Consider the following 24,062-nt stretch of genomic DNA (forward strand, 5'->3'; position numbering starts at 1 on the left):
ATATCTTTGGGAGGCAAACTTGTCACCATTTGATGAGAACCATTGTATATGAAGATGAAGCAATAAAGCACTGGCTTTAAAAGTAGAGAAACTGGGACTGGTGCAGTGGCACAAAGCAGGTTAAGCTGCCACCTGCAACACTGGCATCCCATATGAGTGCTGGTTTGAGTCCCAGCTGCTCCACTTCCTGTCTAGCTCCCTGCTAATGCTCCTATGAAAGCGGCGAAAGATGGCCCAAGTGCTTGTGCCCATGCACCCACGTGGGAGACCTAAATGAGGCTCCTGGCTTCTGGCTTTGGCCTGGCCCAGCCCTAGTGGTTGTGGCCATTTGGGGAATGAACCGGCAGATGGAAGATCTTTCTATCTCTGTCTGTCTCTCTGTAACTCTGCTTTCAAATAAGCAAATAAATATTTTAAGAAAAGAATCTGAATTTTTTTTTATTTTTGATTGATTGATTTACTTACCTATTTAAAGACAGAGTGATGGAAAGGAAAGAGAGCAAGATCTTCCATCTGCTGGTTCATCCCCTAAATGTCTACAATATGCAGGGCTGGACCAGGCTGAATCAAGGAGCCAGGAACTCCATAGAGTCTCCTACATGGGTGACACATAGTTGAGTACTTGATCCATCATCTGCTGCTTCTGAGGCAAATTGATAGGGAGCTGCATTGGAACCAGAATAGCCTGGACAGGAAATAATGCTCCTATATAAGAGACAAGCTTCCCAAACAGCAGCTGAACTTACTGTGCCTCAGTGCCCACCCCAGTAACCTGAATTTAAATCTCAGCTCTGCTGCTTACTAGCCATGTAGTCTTGCACTTATTACTTAATCTCTATAAATACATTTCTCACCAGTAAATTTCCCATCCTTGTCAATAATAGTAGGCCTAATAGAATAATTATGGGAGTTAACTAATTTGCTTAGTGTATACTCTAAAACAGACCTGGCACACATAAGGTACTCAATAAATGATGATGGCGAGTGCTATGATGTTACTATTGATAGCAGGTGATTCACATTCTCTTGTGAGACCCCATAATACAAGTTATTTTGCCATTCATTTGCCAGATAATTATGTGCTGTCTTGTAATATTTCTTCTATGTATATATATATATATTTTTTTTAATTTTTGACAGGCAGAGTGAACAGTGAGAGAGAGAGAGAGACAGAGAGAAAGGTCTTCCTTTGCCGTTGGTTCACCCTCTAATGGCCGCCGCGGTAGGCGCGCTGCGGCCGGCGCACCGCGCTGATCCGATGGCAGGAGCCAGGTGCTTATCCTGGTCTCCCATGGGGTGCAGAGCCCAAACACTTGGGCCATCCTCCACTGCACTCCCTGGCCACAGCAGAGAGTCTTCTATGTATATTTTTAAAGATATCTAAATTTTGTATTGTTTAACTTGAAATCTTTATTCTAACTACGGTCTAAGCATTTTAAGAAGATACCATTTCTTACATTTTTGTGTCCTCTTCAGTTTTTTGACCTATATGTTTAGTGCCTACCTAATAGTTGTAGCTTTAATTTTAAAAGAGAGGCCATTAGAGGGGCCAGCGCTGTGGCAGAGTGGGTAAGCGTAGGGGTCAGCACTGAGGCATAATAGGCTAAGCCTCTGCCTGCAGGGTCTGCATCCTCAGTGAACACCGATTTGTATCCTGGCTGCTCCTCTTCCAATTCAGCTCTCTGCCCATGGCCTGGGAAAGCAGTAGAAGATGGTCCAAGTGCTTGGGCCCAGAAGACCCAAAAGAAGCTGTTGGCTCCTTGCTTCAGATCGGCCCAGCTCTGGCCATTGCAGCCATTTGGGGAGTGAACCAGTAGATAGGAGACCTTTGTGACCTTACCTCTCTGTAACTCTGCCTCTCAAATAAATAAATTAAATCTTAAAACACACACACACACACAACTTAGCATGGTGTTTAAACCTGGTAAATCTTGGAGTTGGAAATTTATCTAGGTTAATTTAAGTCATTTTTGTGGCAGTTATAAACTCACAGGAAGAATCCATGTATTATAGTTTAAAAAGAAACCATATAGTAGGATTTATAAGCAGTATAACAAACTTTGCCTGTCTTTACTTGTCAATTAGGTCTTCATGAAAATGATTTCACATTTTTACTAGGTGCTTTATAGAATGTAAGATTCTAATAGAGCACACATTCTAGGTTTATTTGTACATCCCTTTTCATGTTGTTTTCAGTAAATTTTGTTTATAATGGAAACATTTCAGCTAGTATGGCATTAATGATTTCAAATGTATTTGCATATGAAGATCATTACTGTTTTAGTGTGACTTAAAATATAAAAACTGGTAATCACAGTTGGATAACCATGCCCTGAATTATAAAGAACTTATAATTCAAAAGTTAATTTCTAACTGTAACCTATAAACCACCTCGTCCTAAATCAAATTGATTTTGTATGTGAAAGGGTCCCTTTCAATCCAGACTAAAAAGGCCTATCTAATTTGTAGTGCTAACAGTATCCTAGTAGTAGGGACTACTACATGTGAAAATATTTTTGCACAGGAACACATTTCTCTGCTTCAGTGGAAAACAGAGATTCCATTCCCTTCATGACAGATTGTAAAAATGGAAATTTTGTTTCAAATTACTGAGCAGAATTTATAAAAACCCAGGAAAGGACAAAAAGGTAACCAAACAAAAACAAAAAAGTTCTCTCTTTCTTTATGTTTTTTGTCTTCCCACAATTACAAGATGGGAGCTAGATGGAAGGAATAGTAGTGAGCAAGGGATTGGGTTTGAAGTCTTTGTAAAGACTAAAGACCAGTATGGCCTCATTCTGAGCAAGAGAAGACAACAGGATGAGAAAAGACTAATGACTACTTTGTAATCACTAGTTTCTGTCTATGGCAGGATCACACCCAATGAGTTCAGGAGCTAGGTAAAAAGTGAGAGTAAGAATGGAAATGGAGGCAGCAGATAAGGAGAAAGAGAAAGTCAAAAGGGAGCAAAATCATATGCCTGTGAAGCTAAGAGAATGATCCTTATGGCCCTAAAGTCTTCAAATTAGGCAAAATATTCTCTGACAAGCCCTGTAATAATAAAAATAGATAATAATAAAAGTTTTCAGTGAAACAAAAAAATTCAGATGACTCTGATTTAAATTAATAAGCATTTGAAATTAAAGACCATTCTTTTTCAAAGTAGTTTTATTACCTGTCAAGAATTTGTAGAAATAAAAACTGTGTTAATAAAGAACTTTAGATCTATAAATATTTTATTTTATTAGAAGCCCAGGGTTTCTGAGTTACAGCTAGATAGGCAGAACCCAACATCATACTTTTTCTACTATTGCATATTTCCTGGAGAGACAAGTTACAAATTAGTTTTTCTGAGAATTTACTAAGTGCCTGCTGAGATGTGCTGTGCCAGTTGCTGGGGATTCAAAGAACACCATGATGCAGTTCCTGCCATTCAAGAACACAGTGTAGCAGGGGAAGAAATGGGAAAATTGAGTGCTATAATAGTGTAGAAAGAACAGTAAAGATACATATAGGGTGTCAGGAGAACATAGAAGGAGGGGTATTGTGGTAGAGTGGTATGTAAAGAAAGATTTTTTCCTGAAGATAGTGTGACAGCTGACCTGTCTTTAAGGAAAAGAGCAGTTGGCCAGATGGAGATAGGTTCTCAAGGCATTTTAGACAGAGGGATCAGTGTTCAAAAGCAGCAGGAGGAAAGAATGACTTGAATACTTAAATACTAAGAGATTGGAATTGCTAAAAAGTTGTAAAAGGGAGAAGTGACTGGAGATGAATTTGAAAATGTAGACAGATCTTTAAATGGCTTGACTACCACCACTATTAAATATCTTAAAGTCCTCTGTTTTACTAACAAGTGTTTCGGTTTTCTATTCTGCTTAAGTTAGGTTTATTTATGCTGCCTCATTATTTGGTTAGGTTTGTTTGTACTGCCAGCTTTGAATTCATGCCTCATTTTTTGCCATCTTAAGCTAAAATTCACTGACTTCAGTACAAATACATTATCACTTTTGAAATGAGAGTACTATCTTGAATTCATTTTTTTGTACAGGTAAGTATTTTGAAACTGATCTAACAACTTGATGTTTTTGTGGTGAATTGCTTCAATAAGCATGTTAACAAATTGTCATGTACAATGAGAGATACTGTAAAAATTAAGTCATTTTCCCCTGGTAAATTGTACATAGTAATGTAAAAATTTACTGAATATATAAAATTTAAGTTTGATATTAGTGGATCTTTGTAACATGTCAGAAGAGATTGGGCGCATTCCAGGTAGTATAGCCATAGACTGTAACATGTCTAAAGACTTCCCTTTTTTATCTGTGGCATGGTTTGCAGAATAGGGAATTTCTAAATTTGGGTTACCGGGAAGGTCATAAAAGCATATTTCATGGAGATTACATAGTACACTTAAGATCCCTATTGTAGGAGCTGGCTTTCCTGGTGATAAATTGGTATCTCTTAGATACCATCTGTTTCATCTGTTCTGTGAAGTCTTTGCTTCAGTTTTTTTTTTTTTTTTCTCTCAGCCCTGAATATACATAGAGAAATAACTGAGGGCATGTAAGTTTTACAAATATCTGTATCCCTGGTGCCTCTCATAGCAGCTAACACACAAAGTGCTCAGTACCTGTTTAAATTAAATGAGGAAGAACTAACATTTCTTGAGCAATTTCTATGTGTCAAGCAAATCGAGTCTGTATAGACAAATAATTTTAACTTAAAACCCTCCTCACATATTGCTTTCTTTTTCTTTTCTATGACACCTCAACAGGAATGAATGAAGCTAAAGAATAAGATTAGAAACTAAATGTGTAGTAGCTTTGCATTACCATGGCACTTCTGCTTTGGTGTGATTCTATGTCACTACATGTCAGAAAAGAAAAAATATAGAAAAGGAAATACAGAAAAGGAAAGAGAATATATAGAACAGCCATATGTGAAGTTTTTATATACTCTGGCCCTTTCAAATTATATACTTTAAGAAGTCATGCAAAATATTGATGATTGTTTAATTTTTATTAACCTAATAAGGCAATACTTAAGCACATGTTGCTTGCATTTGAGTTCAGACTTTGCCACTTACTATTACATTAATCAGATTATGTTAAACAATGTCTTTTTTTACATTCTTATTTATGTAAATAGAGAAAGGCTGAAGGGGAAAAAGAGTGTGATATACACATCTTGTGGATCTAAGAACTTAAGTTTGCTATAAAGATTATTATTAGACCATACCTTTTTTTTAATTAAGATTTATTTATTTGAGAGGTAGAGTTACAGACAGAGAAAGAGACAGAAATGTCTTCCATCTGCTGGTTCATTCTCCAAATGGCCACAGTGCCCAGAGCTGGGCCAATCTGAAGCCAGAAACCAGGAGCTTCTTCTGGGTTTCCCACGTGGGTGTAGGGGCCCAAGTACTTGGGCCATCTTCTACTGCTTTCCCGGGCCATAGCAGAGAGCTGGATCAGAAGAGGAGCAGCCAGGACATGAACTGGCACTCAAATGGGATGCAGACACTGCAGGTAGAGGCTTAACCCACTATGCCACAGCGCCGGTCCCAGATAATACCTTTTGAAACACATTGTTTATATCTGTGGACATAGTGTTTATAATTGTGCAGCCATAGGCCGGCACCACGGCTCACTAGGCTAATTCTCCACTTGCAGCGCCGGCACCCTGGATTCTTGTCACGGTTGGGGCACTGGTTCTGTCCTGGTTGCTCCTCTTCCAGTCCAGCTCTCTGCTGTGGCCCGGGAAGGCGGTGGAGGATGGCGTAAGTGCTTGGGCCCTGCACCCACATGGGAGACCAGGAGGAAGCACCTGGCTCCTGGCTTCGGATCGGGGTGAACCAACAGAAGGAAGACCTTTCTCTCTGTCTCTCTCTCTCTCTCACTGTCTAACTATGTTGTCAAAAAAAAAAAAAAATTGTGCAGCCATGTTAGATGATATACAAACCCTAATTATTTTATCACGGATTAACCACACCTACATTATGATGATTTGTTTGCAACATGGTTTCCACAATGCATTTCAGCAAAAATGAGAATATGTGTTCTTCATTCATTGATTCATTGATTCAGTATTCTGTGATACAAAATTGAGTAAATAAGCACTTTTTATCTCCTCAAGCTTATTTGCAGATCTCATATATCTTTATGGGAAGGGGAAGAGTAAATGAATTTGATTACTACAGCTTTGTCTCATATTGAGCTATCTAGGACTTTGTTCTCTAGGGCTGTCAACAGCTTTGCCAAAAATAAATGGCTTGCTTGTGAAAGTTTTATGTGTCAGAAAGTTACAGAGATAGTTTAGAAGATTACATAAATACCAAGCTCAAGAAGATCAGAACATACTGAAATGGTAGATCAAAACTAACAGGATGGAATTTAATAAGAATAAATATAAAGTTCTACATTTTGATTTGAAAAATTAATTGCATAGGTACTGTATAGATGTGAATGTTAGGAGTTGCTTTTTGAAACTGACACTTGTCTGTTAAATACAAAAGTTTATTAAGATGATACTGAGACGGTCCCTTTTTTCATTCCGTTTCCTCCCTAACAGTTGAGTCCTGAAGCCATTAAGTGGTGCAAAGCAATATAGGCAGCACATTGGTGGGAGCGGGAAAGGCAAGCCATAATTCCCTGAGTGAGATATCAGGACCCAACTTGGATGTGGAGTATATCATCTAGGAGAACAGCCTAGTGGAGGGAGCCGGAGGCCAGGCAGTATGAGAAGAGAATTCACACAGAAACGTGACCAGGCAGGGTGTCAAAGTACAAGCTGAGGAGAATATCCTCAAGAATGAGTGGTATGGTATGGGACATAAGAAACTAAGCAAGAAGAAGCAGTTATCAACAAAAGGGAGTGATGCAGCATGGAGAATCAGAGCTCAAAGAGTGAGAAGGCCATCTGTGTGAGTGGATAGTCTGATAAGGATTGTAGGAATCCAATCAGTATCAAACCATACACATTGCTGGTAGTGTAAGAGCCCATGTAGATTAAAAAGGGTATCCACACAGTGGTAGTCTGATTAGGAAATCATCATCAATGCCATGATTGCATCAATAACCATTCTCCATAGAACCTGCTTCTAATATAGATGCTTCTGCTACAGGAATCATATAGCTACCCACTGGATTATTGGCAGCTATAGGGGTGATGATCTTGACCTCACATCAAGGTGACTCCTCAGCACACAAAGGAGCTTCAGATTATATACATCAAAACAAATGACAGTGTCCATTACAGGGCAAGAGAAAAGGGCTTCTCTCTATGAATAGAACCTACTTATTTTAGCAGAACCAGAGCTACACATGAGTCATCTGTTGAATCTCATTTGCAAAAGAGAAAACGAAATCTTAGAATACAAAAATAGAAATGTGAGTTCAAACAAGATGGTGATGGTATGCTTGTCTTTTGGTATCCTGTTAACATGTTTAGGATGAAGTTTGACAAACTATGATTGTCCCAATGAAGAAGTAACCAGGAGAGAAAAGAAAAATGAAATCATTCTTATTAAAAAAAAAAAAAAAAACACCAGAAATATTTGGAAGATCTTTGACCTAGAAAAGAGAGTAGTGACTTGGAAGAGAGCAGGTCCCCTGCACCTCTAAAGGAAGCAGATTTTGATGCAGGGAAGAACTGTTTGGTAGTTCTGTCTGTATAAAAATGGAGTTGCTGTTTGGTCCTATCACCTTATGTGTTCATACATTAGTTGGATATTATAAAAGTAATTCCTGCATAGAAAAAGAAGTCCAATTAGGTGCATTCCAGCATTCATTCTAGCTGAACAGTCTTTGGTTTCAGAATTATCTTAATTAAACTGAGATCTCTTTAGTTAATTCAGGGAAAGTAAAGTACTCTGAATGAGAGTCTTAAATTTTAACAAGTATACCTGTGTGCTGGCACATTTAATGAAGTAATTGAACTAGTGAATGGTTATTGCTGATAGCAGACCTATAAACAGAACACCAACTAGTTAATTTATTAATACTCATTATAGCTGAAATAAGCACTTGGGAGACAAACTTCCACTAACCTTCTAAATTTTACAGGGACAGGAACAATTATGCTGTCTTTATCTTGGTATATAAAACCTTATTTAACTAAAGTACTCAAGGAATATTATCTTCCATTTTGTGTCCTTAACAGCAGAAATTGTCTCTTTTCATCCCAGATTCTCTGTGCTAAAATAATGCCTTTTCCTTAGTATGTACTCTGTCAAAATGTTAAAATGAATTGCTAAATTTTAAGAAAGTATTTCAGTATACTTGTTTTCCGTGGCAACTACTTTATGCCAAAAATACATTTATCTTTTTTTAATTAACTCATTCATTCACTTGAAAGAGTTGGGGTAGGGGACAGAGAGAGAGAGATCTTCCATCCTCTGGATCACTCCCGATGGCCACAACAATCTGGACTGGGTCAGGCCAGAGCCAGGAGCCAGGAACTTCTTCAGGTGTCCCATGTGGGTGGCAGGGGCCCAGGCACTTGGACCGTCTTTCACTGCTTTTTCCAGGCCATTAGTAGGGAACTGGATCTGAAAGTGGATTAGCCAGGACCTGAACCAGCACCTGTATGGGATACCGATGTTGTAGGTAGCAGCTTTACCCACTATGCCTCAACACCAGCCCCCCCAAATATATTTCTTGTACTTGGGGTATTTTAGTGCCTCAAAGCCTTCAGCATGAGCACCAGTTAAAATTGTACAGCTTTATGGAAATGTTAGTTTAAATATGAGCAGGCCTGTGGCATAATGGCTAAATTGTTGCTTGGGACACCTGTTTTACATCAGAGTGTCTTATTCAAGTCCAGGGTACTCCATTTCCCATCCAGCTTCCTGCTAATGCACATCCTGGGAGGCAGGAGATAATGGCTTGATATGTTGGTCTCTGCTAACATGTGGGAGACTTGGATTGAGTTACAGGCTCATGGCTTCAGTCTGCCCCAGTCCTGGCTATTGCAGACATTTGAGAGTGAACCAGTGGATAGAAGATGTTTCTCTCCCTCTCCCTCTCTCGCTCGCTCACTCGCTCACTCTTTCCCTCTTTCCTCCTTTCAAATAAAATGAAAGTAAATTAAAATTTAAGTTAAATATGTACATGATGAGTCATAGCTGTCACCTAGATGTTGATAGTTTGACCTAAAGTTCTGAATTTCGACTTGCTTTCTTATGATTTGACTCTTATGTATTAAAAAGAAAGTGGCATGGTAAATTCAGTTTTACTGAGAGGTATCACCTTTGTTTTCTCAAATTTTACCTTACTTAGGGGGAAGCCAAAAACCTAATTAACAATTCCAGCTGGCGCCGCTGCAGCTCAATAGGCTAATCCTCTGCCTGCAGCACCGGCACACTGGGTTCTAGTCCCAGTTGGGGTGCCGGTTCTGTCCTGGTTGCTCCTCTTCCAGTCCAGGTCTCTGCTATGGCCCGGGAGGGCAGTGGAGGATGGCCCAAGTGCTTGGGCCCTGCACCCACATGGGAGACCAGGAGAAGCACCTGGTTCCTGGCTTCGGATCCGTGCAGCGCGCCAGCCACAGCGGCCATTGGAGGGTGAACCAACGGAAAAGGAAGACCTTTCTCTCTGTCTCTCTCACTGTCCACTCTGCCTGTAAAAAAAAAAAAAAAAAAAATTCCAGACTGTACATTATCCTAGAGTTTCTAGACTAGAATCAAATACAGAGTGGAGTAGAGTTACACGCTAGAGTTAGTATGGCTTCAGGCCCCACTCATCTCGGTCCCGTTGCTTTGCCTTTTGGATCCAAGTGACACAGCCCAACTTCTCAGCAGCTGCTGATGTTTTCTCATCATTGTTGCTGCTACTGGGACTTTTTCCTCTGCCAGTGGGGATTTATTTGGCCCTTCTTGCTTCTACTGTTCTCCATTCAATAAGTAACCAGCACTGTTGCTACTGGGCAGTTACTGCAGCTCCTCTATTTCCATTTTTCTTCTCCTTTCAGCTGCTGCTATTCATCAGTGCTTTTCTGTACTCACCTTATCTTCTGATTTTTCTTGCCATTATAGGAGATTGTCAAGGGACGAATTGTCCCAACCTATGAATACTGTTAGTACTGTTTTCTCTTTCTCTGTGTGTTCTGGCATCATAAGTGTAATCACATAGTTATCCTCCTTCCCACAGTTAGCTCTTTTATATTTGCCATCTTTTAGAGCATTTTTCACAAGTCCTTTAGACTCAACCAGATGACTTGATATCTATAATAGATAGTGTTTTTGTAAATATTTATAAACCCTTTATCCCATTAACCCCAACTCTGTTGCCTCAGATTAAGATATTCGCTCTACAGAAGTTGAAGCTCCTTGTCTTGTCCATCTCTTGTGTTCCAGTTTGAATCCTTATGCCCATAAGACTTACTGAAGCCTTCTTCCCCAAGATGTCTTTAACAGGAAGGGAAAGAAGTAGAGAATTTTCCTGTAAGTGATGATGTGCTGTAATATCCTGGAATCTGAGACACCTCAGCCCCATGACAGGGTTTGACAATAAAAATAGCTATGGAATTTATTGGAAGTTAAATGTCTGTTGATTCATATATCATGACTACTACAACTTTTTGCTGCAGTTATTATAATTAGAAGCATGAAATATTACCCATATAACCGTTTTTCCTAAACTGACAATGATAAAATGTCCGAACAGGGAGCAGGCATTTAGCTTAGCAGTTAACAGTTAAGATCTCTTTGTCCCACATCAGAGTGCCTGGGTTTAATTTCCAGTAAAGGCCCCTGATTCCAGATTCCTGCTAATTCAGACCCTGGAAGGCAGCAATTATAATCCAAGGGGTTGATTTCCTGCTTCCCACATGGGAAACCTGGATTACATTCCTGGCTCCTGGCCCCTGGCTCTTGGCTCCAACCCTTGCTATTATATTTGAAAAATGAACCAGTAGATGGGAATTCTCACTCTGTGTCTCAAATTTTAAAAAAAAGAAATAGTAATTTTTAAGAAAAAATAGCATAATATGTGATATGTGAGTGAATTCATGACATACTGTTAAAGGCACTACGTCTAAGAATAAGTTGACCCAAGTGCTAGAACTAATGGGTGGTAAGTAGGAAAACAAATTTTAAGAAGGAACTTTTGTGTGCCTGATGTTGTGACCTAGAAGGTTAAGCCTCTGGCTGCAACACTGGCGTCACATTTGGGCACTGATTTGAGATCCAGCTGTTCCATTTCCAATGCAGCTCCATGCTGGTGAGCTTGGGAGATCAGTGGAAGATGATCCAATTACTTGGGCCCCTGCACCCACATGGGAGACTCGGAAGAAGCTCCAGGCTTCTGGCTTTGGCCTGGCCCAGCCCTGGCCATCGCAGCCCTTTGAAAAATAAACCAGCAGATGGAGGATAACATGCTTGCTTGCTCGCTCTCTCTCTTCTCTGTAACTGCATTCAAGTAAATAAAAAATAAATTTAAAAAAGAATGAAAGAAACAAAAGAGTTAGGAGAGAATATTTCCCCATCCATCTTTGGCATTGCATACTCTGGCTCTTCTCTTGAAGGTGTGATTATAGAGGACATTTAATTTCTTTAGAGGGGATGCTTGGAATTAATTCCTTTTTTTTTTTTTTTTTTTTTTTTTGGACAGGCAGAATGGATAGTGAGAAAAAGAGAGAAAGGTCTTCCTTTTTCCGTTGGTTCACCCTCCAATGGCCGCTGCAGCCAACGCATCATGCTGATCCAAAGCCAGGAGCCAGGCGCTTCTCCCAGTCTCCCATGCGGGTGCAGGGCCCAAGGACTGGGGCCATCCTCCACTGCCTTCCCGGGCCATAGCAGAGAGCTGGCCTGGAAGAGGGGCAACCGGGACAGAATCCGGCGCCCCGACCGGGACTAGAACCTGGTGTGCCGGCGCCGCAAGGTGGAGGATTAGCCTGTTAAGCCACAGCACTGGCCGGAATTAATTCCTTTTAAAGCTCTTCACAAGCTTAAAAAGTTATGACTTGTAACCTTGGATAGATTACTTATATTCTGGTTGTTGTTTTGCCCATGTGTAAAATCAGGATGGGCCAGTACAGATTAAATTCCCACCAGCTCTCAAATTTTTACATATTTTTTAATATACTAATTATATGTTAAATTTATTTTAATGGGGAGATGAGTATTCTAAGATTTTTTTTTTTTACAAGACCACTATCTTTTGCCTGACTTTCCATTATTATAGATTGACTGAGCTTCACTAAATTCTTTTAAGTTCTTTTGAAATTATGTCACTTCATTGAAAACAATACAGTTTTTTTTTTAATCAACAGCAAAAAGCAGTGGCATTTTATTTTTTTTTAAAGATTTATTTATTTATTTGAAAGAGTTACACAGAGAGAAGAGGCAGAGAGAGAGAGAAGTCTTCCATCCGCTGGTTCGCTCCCCAGATGGCCTCAATGGCTGGAACTCCGCCAATCTGAAGCCAGAAGTCAGGAGCTTCCTCCAAATCTCCCACACGGGTGCAGAGCCCAAGGACTTGGGCCATCTTCTGCTGCTTTCCCAGGCCATAGCAGAGAGCTGGATCAGAAGTGGAGCAGCTGGGTCTCGAACCAGCGCCCATATGGGATGCGGGCGCTTCAGGCTAGGGCGTTAACTCACTGCGCCACAGTGCCGGCCCCTGGCATTTTATTTTTTTAAGAAAGCATTTATTTAATAAATATAAATTTCATAGGTACAGCTTTTCGATTTTAGCCGTTCTTCCCCCGTACTCACCCTCCCACCCCCACTCCTGTCCCAACTCCTACTCCCTCTCCCATCCCATTCTTCATTAAGATTCATTTTTAATTATATTTATATACAGAAGATCAACTCTATACTAAGTAAAGATTTCAAAAGTTTGCACCCACACAGACACAAAGTATAAAGTACTGTTTGAGGATTAGTTTTACCGTTAATTCTCATAGTACATCTCATTAAAGGCAGAGGTCCTGAATGGGGAGTAAGTGCACAGTGACTCCTGTTGTGGATTTAAGAGTTGACACTATTTATGACGTCAGTGATCACCCGAAGCTCTTGTCATGAGCTTCCAAGGCTATGGAAGCCTCTCGAATCCACAAACTCCGGCATTATTTAGTCAAGGCCATAATCAAAGTGGAGGTTCTCTCCTCCCTTCAGAGAAAAGTACCTCCTTCTTTGATGGCCCCTTCTTTCCACTGGGATCTCACTCACAGAGATCTTTCACGTAGGTCATTTTTTGCCAGTGTCTTTCCATTGCCTGAAATGCTTTCATGGGCTTTTTAGCCAGATCCGAATGCCTTAAGGGCTGATTCTGAGGCCAGAGTATTCAAAACACTACAATTCTAATCCCTGTATGAGTAAGCATTATTTACATTTTTTTGTGATTAGAGAACTAAACCATGGAGAAGCTGTGTCTTATTTAGAAAATATTAACTACCCTTAGAATATGCTTTAAAGCATAGGTAACTTATTTTTCATACTGGTGGAAATCACATTATTGTATTTAAAACCTGGACCTTTTTACTTCCCTTTCTAAGTGGAAAGCTTAAGTTCCATTGGAGTGGCCCAAAATAATTGCTGTTGAAGCATTAATGAATCTTCCTTGTGGAGATGAATTATAAGAACTCATCCATTCATAAATTCAGCTCATTTCAGTTTAATCGAATGACTAGGACTCATTCAGTGTATATTGTGTAATACTCCCAGGTTGTCCCTGTAAACTATTAAATGTTACTTTTCAAGAGAAACTCTGTTAAATGTGACATAGTTAAGAAAAAATTGCAACAGTTGCATTAAAAAGGAAAATATAGGCAAATTCAATTTGACTATTTTCAAGTCATAAATTCTTTTTTATTTATTTATTTATTTTTTGGTTATTTCAAAGCAGTATCTTTTTTTTTTTAACTTTTATTTAATGAATATAAATTTCCAAAGTACAGCTTATGGCTTATGGATTACAATGGCTTCCCCCCCCCCCCCCATAACTTCCCTCCAACCCGCAACCGTCCCCTCTCCCGCTCCCTCTTCCCTTCCATTCACATCAAGATTCATTTTCGCCGGCACCGCAGCTCAATAGGCTAATCCTCCACCTTGCGGCGCTGGCACACCAGGTTCTAGTCCCGGTCAGAGCGCCAGATTCTGTCCCAGTTGCCCTTCTTCCAGTCCAGCTCTCTGCTGTGACCCGGGAGTGCAGTGGAGGATGGCCCAAGTGCTTGGGCCCTGCACCCGCATGTGAGACCAGGAGAAGCACCTGGCTCCTGGCTTCGGATCAACGCAGTGTGCCGGCCGCAGCGTGTCGGCTGCAGCAGCCATTGGAGGGTGAACCAACGGCAAAAAGGAAGACCTTTCTCTCTGTCTCTCTCACTGTCCACTCTGCCTATCCAAAAAAAAAAAAAAAAGATTCATTTTCAATTCTCTTTATATACAGAAGATCAGTTTAGTATATGTTAAGTAAAGATTTCAACAGTTTGCACCCACTTAGAAACACAAAGTGAAAAATACTGTTTGAGTACTAGTTATAGCATTAAATCACAATGTACAGCACATTAAGGACAGAGATCCTACAAGAGGAGTAAGTGCACAGTGACTCCTGTTGCTGACTTAACAAATTGACACTCTTGTTTATAGCATCAGTAATCACCCTAGGCTCTTGTCATGAGTTGCCAAGGCTATGGAAGCCTTTTGAGTTCGCCGACTCTGATCATATTTAGACAAGGTCATAGTCAAAGTGGAAGTTCTCTCTTCCCTTCAGAGAAAGGTACAAAGGTACCTCCTTCTTTGATGACCTGTTCTTTCCACTGGGATTTCATGGAGATCTTTCATTTAGCTCTTTTTTTTTTTTTTTTTTTTTTTTTTTTTTTGTCCAGAGTGTTTTGGCTTTCCATGCCTGAAATACTCTGTTGTACACATGACCTGGCCTTACTCTCCAATCTGGCATGTCTAATTTATTGCTCTGTGTTGTTATTTGTCTATTTTTGTCATAGTGTCCATCTTTAGTAATGTAATTATATACTGGTTGTCTGTTAGGATTGTGCCGCTCACATGACATCTTTTTAAGAAAAGTTTTTTTTTTTTTATTTTTTTATTTTAAAGGAACAGTTACAGAGAGTGGGGGAGAGACAGAGAGAGATCTTCCATCCACTGGTTCACTTCCCAAATGGCTGCAATGGCCAAGGCTAGGCCAGGCCAGAGCCAAGAGCTTCTTTGGGGTTTCCCACCTGGGTGCAGGGGCCCAAGCACTTGGGTCATCTTTTACTTCTTTCCCAGGCCATAGCAGCTGGGTTGGAAGTGGAGCATCAAGAACTTGAACCGGTGGCACCCATAAAGGATGCTAGCGCCGTAGGCGGCAGGCTTACCCATTATGCCAACCACTATGGTGTTCATCTTATTTAAAAGTCTTATAGTTATTGGTAGATCTCGAACTTAGAGGAAGTTCTATCTGATCTCAAAAGAATAGTTTTACCGATAGCAAAGGGATTTAGAATCAGTACAGGTGTCAAGGCCTTCTCAAGAGATTATAGTATAAAACCATGACATAATCTCAGTCTGCTACTTCAGTGCTAGATTTCCTTCCCATCCCTATAGCATCTGTAACTGCCCTTTGCATACAGAAACTCAGCGCATGTTTATTGACTTACTTTAGAAATATATTTTAGGAATATATTTTAGTGATGGTCTTCATTTCAGAACTTTTTAATTCCTAATTACAAGGAATTGCCTTACTGAATCTCAAATAACAGAAAAAGGGAGTGCAACTGTGACTTTTGTCATTTAATCAGCATAAATGACACATAGTTATTGAAGAATCATTGTACATAGCACAGTGATTGTTACAAGCACACTACATGTAATTAACTGATTTAATTGTACCAACAGCCTTGTGAGACAAATGAAATTATCTTCCTTTTATATACAGGATATTAAAATACAAGTTAATAACTTGCCCACAGTTACCAGTTACTGAATGGCTCAGCTAGGTGTGGCTGCAGTCCATACTTTTAGCCATTACTTTCCAGTCACTTCTCAGTCATGAAGTACATAAGATGGTGCTCTATTCATAGCTCAACCACAATACACATACTTTCTTCCTTAAATATTTGTATGTGCTTACTGCAAAGCCATTCAGAAATACATGCTAGAAGCTACAGTGTCTTATTTCTAAAGAGCTTTAACCAAATTACTGTAAGCCAAGAACTCTAGCTATAAATTGATCTCCAAACCACAAAACTGGTCTTACTAAAAAGTACTATTTAGCTTATGTAAGTTATGCTGCATGATGCTGAGACAAACAAAATCTTTTTTGTTTTCGATTGCAAAATATAATTTTTCCTTAGAGCTTGAGAGAATATGCTTTATTTCATTTAATTATTGTCTCCTTTGAGGAGAGATTTTACCAAAAGAATGTTAAGGAATAAACAATACCAAATTTTATGTTAAAAATACTCAGCATTTTAGAGTTTGAAAAAGACTCTTTCCTCATCTATATTTGAAAAAGGCTTTAATTTTTATTATCCTAAGTGGGGATAGTGTTAATTAAAATCATGTGATACTACCTTCCCATGTCTTGTGGGGAAAGTCTTCATCCGTTGGTTTAAATATTTTTCTTACTGAAAATGATATTACTAGAGTTAATAGAGTCAAAAAATGTGCTTTAAACTGTAATGTAACCACAGGGTATTCTAACTCATTTTACAGAAAGTGTTTATTTTGTTTATTTTTTTATTTTTTTAAAGATTTATTTATTTGAAAGAGTTACATAGAGAGAGGAGAGGCAGAGAGAGAGAGGTCTTCTGTGCGCTGGTTCACTCCCCAATTGGCTGCAACAGCTGGAGCTGCGCCGATCTGAAGCCAGGAGCCAGGAGCTTCTTCCGGGTCTCCCACGTGGGCACAGGGGCCCAAGGACTTGGGCCATCTTCCACTGCCTTCCCAGGCCATAGCAGAGAGCTGGATTAGAAGTGGAGCAGCCGGGACTCAAACCATCCCGGCGCCCATATGAGATGCCGGCACTGCAGGCGGTGGCTTTACCTGTTACACCACAGCAGCGACCCCAGAAAGTGTTTATAAAATTAACACAAATTTGGCTATGGTAAACAGAGTATATTGAAAATAATGCAACTTTTAATGTCCTACATCATTATAAGCCCACGTTATAAGAGCTCCCATCCAGTGGCCCTGCTAGAGCTCATTCCAGGTCTCCCACATGGGTGGCAGGAATCCAAGACCCTGGCTGTCTGCCCAGGTCCACATTAGCAGGAAGCTGGAGTCAGGAGCCAGAGCCAGCTATGAAACCTTGGTACTCTGATAGGGATCCTAGAAGTCTTAACTTCAAGGCTAACAGCCCATCCCAGTTGTGCTATAGTTGTAGATTATGTAGAAGATTGAGTTGAGTATGTTACTGAGTCTAGATAAGAAAATGGCCTGAAGGTTAATTTTAAGCCCATTCTTTTATTTAAACAAGTTTGTTTTTTTGTTTTTTGTTTTTTGTTTTTTTTTAAACAGGCAGAGTTAGACAGAGAGAAAGGTCTTCCTTCCATTGGTTCACCCCCCAAATGGCCGCTACCGCCGGGCACGCTGCACTGATCCAAAGCCAGGAGCCAGGTGCTTCCTCCTGGTCTCCCATGCAGGTGCAAGGCCCAAGCACTTGGGCCATCCTCCACTGCACTCCCGGGTCACAGCAGAGAGCTGGACTGGAAGAGGAGCAACGGGGACAGAATCCGGCGCCCCAACCGGGACTAGAACCCAGGGTGCCGGTGCCACAGGCGGAGGATTAGCCAAGTGAGCCACAACGCCAGCCAATTTAAACAAGTTATTAATATGTATAATCACTATTCCCAAATACTGGAGATTCAGCGTAAGCAACATAAACTGTATCCCTGTCTCCCATGAAGTTTACAGTCTTTTAGGAAAGACAGAAGATTAAAGAATTCAATGAAAGTATTATAGAAGGAAATAATGGGAAGGGGCCAGCGCTGTGACACAGAGATTAAAGCCCTGGCTTACAGCATCACCATCCCATATGGGCACCCATTCAAGTCCAGGCTGTTCCACTGCCAGTCCAGCTCTTTGCTATGGCCTGGGAAAGCAGCAGAAGATGGCCTAAGTGCTTGTGCCCCTGTACCCACATGGGAGATCCGGAAGAGGCTCCTAGTTTTGGATTGGCTCAGCTCTGCCCTGGCCTTTTGGGCCATCTGGGGAGTGAACCAGCAGATGGACGACCTCTCTCTGTTCTGTCTATATCTGTCTCTCTGTAACTCTGTCTTTAAAATAAATAAAATCTTTAAAAAAAATAATAATGGGAAGAGAGCTATGGAAGCTCATAACAGGGGTTTAGAAAATATTTATCAGAGGACACTCACAGGGTGAGTCTTGTTCCATCCTTTTTTTCCTCCAAAAAAATGGAAGATTAAAAAGCTTTATTTGATTATATGTAATTAATGGTATTAACAATTAACTTTTTAGATAAGAAACTTTGATTGAATGCAGATGCATAGAGAATAACTTGTGTGTACATTTCCTTCATATACATGGTAGGATTTGGGGAATTTTTTCTTTTTTTTTTTTTTTTAAAGATTTATTTATTTATTTGAAAGAGTTACACAGAGAGAGGAGAGGCAGAGACAGAGAGAGAGGCCTTCCATCTGATAGTTCACTCCCCAATTGGCTGCAACGGCCGGAGCTGCACCAATCTGAAGCCAGGAGCCAGGAGCTTCTTCCAGGTCTCCCACGTCAGTGTAGGGGCCCAAGGACTTGGGCCATCATCTTCTGCTTTCCCAGGCCACAGCAGAGAGCTGGATCAGAAGAGGAACAGCCAGGTCTCGAACTGGTGCCCCTATAAGATGCCAGCGCTTCAGGCCAGGGCATTAATCCTCTGCGCCACAGCACCAGCCCCAGAATTTTTTTTCTTTTTATACTTCCTATGAAACTTGATAATTTTGACACACAAATTATATAAATCATATTATGTTTAACCCCTTTTAAATTATTTAGATTAACTTTATGAAATTTAAGCATTTTTTTTAAAAAACTTTGAGACCCTGAGCTTATTTTAGGAAAATAGTGGACCATCCTTACACAGTATTTTGGTGCAAATATGTGGATTTTTAAGCTAAAAATTTTAAAATAAAACCTAGCATGCTTAATGAGTACATGGTTTTAATCTGTCAATATTCTAAAAATTAAGGGGGTAGAAGTAAAATGTCTAAATTTACTATCATAATATAGAACTGGCTTCAAGAATGCTGACACTCGGGGCAGATAAAAAATCTAAGGCAAGAAAATCCTGAGACATTGAGGATTTTGTCAGCCCAAGAAAAATGTCAGTATAAACCAAGCTGTATTACGGAAGAAGAAGTACTTACTATAAACCTGCTTGTTCTTTCTTAACTCTATGAAAGAATGTCTGAAAGGTTATCTTCCTTATTAAAAATAAAAAGTAGGCCGGCGCCTCGGCTCAATAGGCTAATCCTCCGCCTAGCGGCGCCGGCACACCACGTTCTAGTCCCGGTCGGGGCACCGGATTCTGTCCCGGTTGCCCCTCTCCAGGCCAGCTCTCTGCTGTGGCCAGGGAGTGCAGTGGAGGATGGCCCAAGAGCTTGGGCCCTGCACCCCATGGGAGACCAGGAGAAGCACCTGGCTCCTGCCATCGGATAAGCGCGGTCGCCGGCCGCGGTGGCCATTGGAGGGTGAACCAACAGCAAAGGAAGACTTTTCTCTCTGTCTCTCTCTCTCACTATCCACTCTGCCTGTCAAAAATTTAAAAAATAAATAAATAAATAAATAAAATAAAATAAAAAGTAATTTCAGCAATGTGATCTGATGAATAGGACAACTGCATCAAAATGATTTACCTTAGTTCAGCCTTGTACTAACTGCCTCCACATTTTTTAACTCAAGAAAGTACTAATTAAGCATTCTAGCCCAGGCATACACATTTCTAATTTTTTGTTTCCCCAAAAGCAAAGCTAGTGTAAAGCTAAGGATGTTCAAAGAATATTTACATAAAGCTATAAAGAAGCTACCGTATAGTTATATACTCTGATTTACAAATCCTTTCTACCATCTGCAGAGAATGTCCCAGGAAACCAAACTGATCTTTTTCTGACACCCTTCTTAGTACAACAACATGTTGGTTGTAATTTTGGTACCTCATGAGGTAGAAATAGAAAAATCACTCTCTAATTTTTCTGGACTTCAACCTCAAAGTTCTCATTTTCCTCTATCATGACAGCAACATTAGGTACAATTTCATTCTCAGAAAGCTCCTTTCTGTATATGCAAAAGTCTGAGATTTGGTTATGATCTTATATTGAGACACATCCAAACATGTTACTGTTAGAACCATGAGTCATGAAATAACATAGTAACGGTAGTGGGAGGGGGTGTCCTTGAATATATATGTTCTTTTCTCTATGACTTCAGGGGTTAAGTAACTCTCTGCCAGAGTAGTAATTTTAACATAGGCCTCTCTGATCCCAAAACCTGTACAATGCCATTATTTAAAGATGCTGATTCAGGTGCCAGCATTATGGCACAGCCAGTTAAGCCACCACCTGCGGTGCTGGCACCCCATATATGCTACAGTTCGAGTCCTGGCTGCTCCACTTTTTTTTTTTTTTTAAAGATTTTATTTATTTATTTGAGAGCTGGAGTTAGAGAGAAAGTCTTCCATCTGCTGTTTCATTCCCCAAATGGCCGAGAGCTGTGACAATCCGAATCCAGGAGCCAGGAGATTCTTCCAAGTCTCCCATGTGGGTGCAAGGGCCCAAGCACTTTGGCCATCTTCTGCTGCATTCCCAGGCCATAGCAGAAAGCTCTATTGGAAGAAGAGCAGCCGGGACATGAACCAGCATCCATATGGGATGCTGGCACCTCAAGCAGAGACTTGGCCTACTGTGTCACAGCACTGGCCCCTTGCTCTACTTCTGATCCAGCTCCCTGCTAATGTGCCTGGGAAAACATGTGGAAGACCCAAATGGAGTTCTAGGCGTCTAACTTAAGCCTGATCCAACCCCAGCCGTTGGCAGCCACTTAAGTAGTGAACCAGCCTATGGAAGTTCTCCCTTTCATTCCTTCTCTCTCTCTCTCTCTCTCTCTCTCTCTCTCTCTCTCTCTCTCTCTCCTTCTCTCCCTTTCTCTGTAACTCTGCCTTTCAAATAAATCTTTTTAAGAAATTTAAAAACCAAATATGCTGATTTACTTTTGGAGAATAAATTTAAATTCAGTTTTCATTCTTTATTTTTTAAGATTGTTATGTATTTATTTAAAAGAGTTAGAGAAGGAGAGAGAGAGAGAGAGAATGGTCTTCCATCCACTGGTTCACTCCCTAAGTGGCTGCAGCAGCCAGGGCTGGACCAGGCTGAAGACAGGAGCCAGGAACTTATTCAAGGTCTCCCACATGGGTGGCAAGGACCCAAGTAATTGGGCCATCTTCCACTGCTTCTTCTGGGCCATTCACAGGGAGCTGGATGGGAAATGAAGTATCCAGGACACAAGCAGGCACCCATATGGGACACTGGCATCACAGGTGGTGGTTTTATCCACTATGCCACAGTGCTGGCCCCTATAAAACCAATTTTTAACATTTTGAGAAAATTGCTTTATCATTGTAGTGAAATACCATCATGCTTCAATATTTGGACATTAGTTTTAGTGTTAATGCATTAGAATCCCCTCACCTTTGAACCTAGTCATGCACATAAAACACAATAGCTAAATGCATAGTCTTCCCTGGAGAGATTTTACTCTAAATCTCTTTTCCTGCCCTGAAGGATAACTCATTCTTGACAGTTACTTGAAAGAGCTAGGCCATGTCTCACAGCCTAGTGGGTCATTCAGTGCTTCAGGAAAAGAAAATCCTTAAAGTTAGCCAGGACAGAAAAAATAAATACCTTAAAAACAGAAGAAATGGCATGTGAAAAGGCACAACACACAGAGATTAGAGAGGGAGACAGAGCATGGTGGTGGGCAGTATCTGAAATGAGACTAAAATGGAAATATTGGCTACAATATAAACATTATTGGGGCCCATGCTCATAGCAGGTAAAGCCACCACCTGCAGTGTGCTGGCATCCCATATGGGCACCAGTTCGAGTCCCAGCTACTTCTGATCCAGCTTTCAGCTGTGGCCAGAGAAAGTGGTAGAAAATGGCCCAGGTGCTTGGTCTCCTTCACCCATGGGAAGACCTTCACATGGGAGACCTGGAAGAAGCTCCTGGCTCCTGGCTTCAGATCAGCACAGCTCCACCCATTGTAGCCATCTGGAGAGTGAATCAGTAGATGGAAGATCTCTCTCTCTCTCTCTCTCTCTCTCTCTCTCTCTCTCTCTCTCTCTGCCTCTGCTTAACTCTATCTTTCAAATAAATAAACAAATCTAAAAAAAAATTATTATATGCCACACTAAAGATTTCAGATTATATCCAGAAAGGAACAGGGAACCACTGAAGGATTTTAAGCAGGGAAATAGCCAAAGCAGTAGTAATAGCCTATGCCCCAGGAGCTCAGTGTGAAAGGTTGGAAGAACCTAGTATGCTTTACAGATTTCACGATTAGTTAGAAAGAGAAAGTACCAGGGCTAGTGCTGTGACACAGCAGGTTAAGACGCCACCTGCAGCACCAACATCCCACATGGGCACTGGTTCGAGTTCCGGCTACTCCACTTCTGATCCAGTTCCCTGCTAGTGTGCCTGGAAAAGCTATGGAAGATGGCTCAAGTCTCTGAGCCCCTGTCACTCACATCAGGGACTTGGAAGAAGTTCCTGTCTCTGTGCTTTGGCCTGGCCCAGCCCCAGTTGTGGCCATTTGGGGAGTGAACCAGCAGATCGAAGATTCTCTCTCTGTGTCTCTCTTTTTCTCTGTTTCTCCTCTCTCTGTAGCTCTTTCAAATAAATAAATCTTTTTTTTTTAAAAAAAAAAAAAGTGCCTTTCATTATGCTAAGGAATACAGAAGGAAAAAAGAATCGAGCTTGAGTAGGAGAGAGATGATAAATTTATTTCTGAGCAGGTTAGATTCAAAAGACCTTGTGATTTTATTGCCCTTGTTCATAAGAAAGGTTTGGGATAGAAATAGTGAATTTGTCATCATGTAATTTGAAACCATGAAGTATAGATGTATTCTTCAGAAAAGATTTGTAGACTAAGATAGTAGTTCTTCACAAAAGATATGTAGACTAAGAAGAAAAAGAAAATTGAAGTCACAAAACACATGTTAACATATAAGGGTTGGGTAAAAGAAAACAATATAAGGCAACATCTTAAAAAATATTTCTTTTTATTTATTTGAGAGGTAAAGACCCACAGAGAGGGAGCATCCTGTATGCAAGTTCACTCCCCAAATGCCCACAAGGGCTGGGGCAGGGCCAGGCTGAGACCAGGAGCCAGGAACTCCATCCTTTTCCCTCATGGTGGATGGCAGGGACCCAACTACATGAGCCATCACCTGCTACCTCCCAAGGTGTGCATTATCAGGAAGCTGTAATTGGGAGCAGAACCAGGACTTGACATCAGGCACCCTGATAATGGGATATGAGTGTCCTAACCAGACGTAACCACTAGGCCAAACTCCCATCTCTACCAGTGCTTTTAACATAGGCTAAGAATATTCATGGCGGGGGGGGGGGGGGTCGGCACTGTTTCCACAGTGGGTTAACGCCCTGGCCTGAAGCGCTGACATCAGTTCGAGTCCTGGCTGCTCCTCTTCGGATCCAGCTCTCTGCTATGGCCTGGGAAAACAGTAAGAAGATGGCCCAAGTGCTTGGGCCCCTGCACCCACGTGGGAGACCCAGAGGAAGCTCCTGGCTCCTGGCTTTGGATTGGCGCAGCTCCAGCTGTTGGGGCCAATTGGGGAGTGAAACCATCGGATGGAAGACCTCTCTCTCTGTCTCTCCTCTCTCTGTGTAACTCTGACTTTCAAATAAATAAATCTTTAAAAAAAAAAAAAGAATATTCATTGTGAATTTTCAAAAAGCATTTGTCATTTGCAGCATGTTTCAAACTCTTGAACATGAAACTCTTTTCTTACAATAAGCACCTTATGAAACTAGTTTTTATAGTATACGTGTTCAGCAACCTCAAATACTCTTTAAGTTGTAGTTTCCAACTTCTAATGTTTTGATAC

At 40.7% G+C, this 24,062-nt stretch overlaps 1 protein-coding gene across 3 annotated transcripts in view; it reads left to right on the top strand.

The window, feature by feature from the left end:
• FNDC3A (fibronectin type III domain containing 3A) overlaps nucleotides 1-24,062 on the top strand; it is a 187,190-nt gene that overhangs the window by 45,312 nt on the left and 117,816 nt on the right. The gene's annotated exons all lie outside the window — the stretch shown is intronic.

Source organism: Lepus europaeus, chromosome 6, assembly GCF_033115175.1.
Source record: "Lepus europaeus isolate LE1 chromosome 6, mLepTim1.pri, whole genome shotgun sequence".
Lineage (NCBI taxonomy): Eukaryota > Metazoa > Chordata > Mammalia > Lagomorpha > Leporidae > Lepus > Lepus europaeus.